Here is a 2,198-nt window from a genome sequence, read left to right as displayed (position 1 = left end):
TGGTTTCCCAGCAGTGGCGACACAGACGGTTATAAACACTAGTGAAACAAATGTTTATGAAGGATGGCAGTCTGCTCCCAATACGACTAGTCAAAGGGCTCAAAATTTTAATAGCATAAGAATTGGGCTGATCTGTGTGGGCCAATCTGCCCTTATCAGCAGTCACATACAGGCTGCTTAATCCTCGATGGGCCGGAGCTCTTCCTGCCTCTTATTGACATCTAGATATTAAATGCTTCATCGGTCACACGAATAAGCGAATGTGACACTCGCCCCCTATCTGGCTCATACGCAATACTGAGAAATCGGCTCTGCGAGATGAGCAGTAATTCTGTATTAATGACTTGCTGTAATTAAAAGCTGGGATAATGGGAAATGTCAACCGCACACGCATGTGCCCAGAAGATTAGGATGGATGTGTCTATCTGTACAGGAACTAGTAAGGGAGATATAGCTGATGATATATTTGATATGTCTATATCTGGGGAAGTAGCAGTAGAGGTCAGGGGTGGTCGCATGATAGGTGCCACTGAAAAAAATTGCAGCAACATTACAAAATACTTTCCTCTATTTATTTTTATAATTTTTTTAAAAAAAAATTGCTTGTAATCATTAAATGGAAATCTCCCGTAAAAAAAAATCCACTCTGGTGATGCATTGATAGGTTCACATATAACTTAAATTTCCCTAAAACTCATTAACCCTCCGTCAGGCGCAATATAGATTCTCCTCAGTTCATGCGCAATGTGCCTGACAAGCACAGGTCAGAAAACCACCTATAGTAGCTACATATTTCAATTTCAGGACTATAGAAGTAGTCAGTGACCTTCATAGGAATGTATTAAAAGAGATTACACCAAATCAGATGCAAAAAAATACATTTATTAACCATAAACTTATTAAAACTAAAAGTACCACTTTTCGGTTGTACCGCCAAATAGGCTCCAGTTATCTTTACTTAAATATAAAATTATGGAAAAAAACTTAAAGGATATTGCACTTAGATGTTACTTAATTATTTTCTACTCATCTTCAGTGGTTTCAATTGCAGCAGAAGCAGCACAGGTACACTTAGAAAAGCAAGGCTGGCAGACGAAAGTTGCATGGGAAAGGCAGATTGATTCTTTACATATTTTGCAGTCATATTTAGAAAACCTTCTGAAACCAGATACAAATGAGCAGGTAGTACAACTGCGTCTTTTAGAAGGTGGTAGAGTCGGTGTTTGTTCTGGAACGTCCTTGGGACGTCCTTTGTATTTTTATCTTTGCCCAAATAATAAGCTAGATCTGTGTCTGTTTCCTCTGTATCAGTGTCATCACCATCCTGCTCTGTTCCAGAATCAGTGTTACATTCTGCTACCTCATCTTCAGATGAAATGTCACTAGATTCCTCTAAATCCTCAGTTACTGCTGGTTCTTCCTCATCATCTTCTAACAAAAAAATCTTCATTTCTTCTAAATGAAGGGGTTTAGATGAATCATACTGTTTTCTGGCCATTGCAGCAGAAAATCTGAAGCAAAAGAGAAAGAGTATGTGTTAGGGCGCAATGTGCCTTAGAAGCCACCCTCCTTTTGTATAAGAAAACAGTACTTATGTACACTAACTTAACATTAATCCTTCATAAAACAAGCTAAATACACAATCGTGATGAATAAAAAAAGAAAATACTAACCTTTCAATTTGTGTTGAAATCAGGCGCAATGTGCCTGAGAAGCCAAAGTGTTGATATCTGCTCACTAGAAGGTCTGCTGAGTCACTGTGATATCAGGTTTCACAGAGCCTGTAGAGTCAGGAGATAACTAGGAGGGGTGGGGTTTTCTGATAAGTGGGCAAGGAGAGAGAAGTGAAACTAATTACTGTGTGCCTGTCAGATCTATTGCGCCTGACGGAGGGTTAAGCCTATTTTCCATATAAAGTTAACTTTATCTAGGGCAGGAAAGGTAGTATGGCCACATGAGATCTGAACACGAAGTTTCAAAAAAGGAGACAGTCTCTCGCCATAATTTCTACATTTCTGGGGGGATCCCAACCCCTCTCTTTATTGAAAAATCCTTACTCATCCCTAAAACCACCACATTCCACTCACTTTTGAGCAGAGATTACCTAATCCCACTCCTTTTTGCCCAGAACTCCTGGGAAATCTGGAACAGTTGACACCATATCTCACTTATCTTAATATATCAGGGAAAGTAGTTGT

The 2,198-nt window shown here is 39.2% G+C and overlaps 1 long non-coding RNA gene across 1 annotated transcript; it reads right to left on the bottom strand.

The window, feature by feature from the left end:
- Nucleotides 1–861: 861 nt before the first annotated feature.
- LOC141082728 (uncharacterized) lies at nucleotides 862–1,829 on the bottom strand. The gene is made up of 2 exons (XR_012230563.1): nucleotides 1,674–1,829; nucleotides 862–1,511 (listed from the first exon to the last, which is right to left on the bottom strand). It is a non-coding gene; the product is annotated as an uncharacterized lncRNA (long non-coding RNA).
- Nucleotides 1,830–2,198: the final 369 nt, after the last annotated feature.

Source organism: Dendrobates tinctorius, unplaced genomic scaffold, assembly GCF_039654945.1.
Source record: "Dendrobates tinctorius isolate UK_male_01 unplaced genomic scaffold, ASM3965494v1 ptg000019l, whole genome shotgun sequence".
Lineage (NCBI taxonomy): Eukaryota > Metazoa > Chordata > Amphibia > Anura > Dendrobatidae > Dendrobates > Dendrobates tinctorius.
This window is presented reverse-complemented; position numbering and strand designations above follow the sequence as displayed.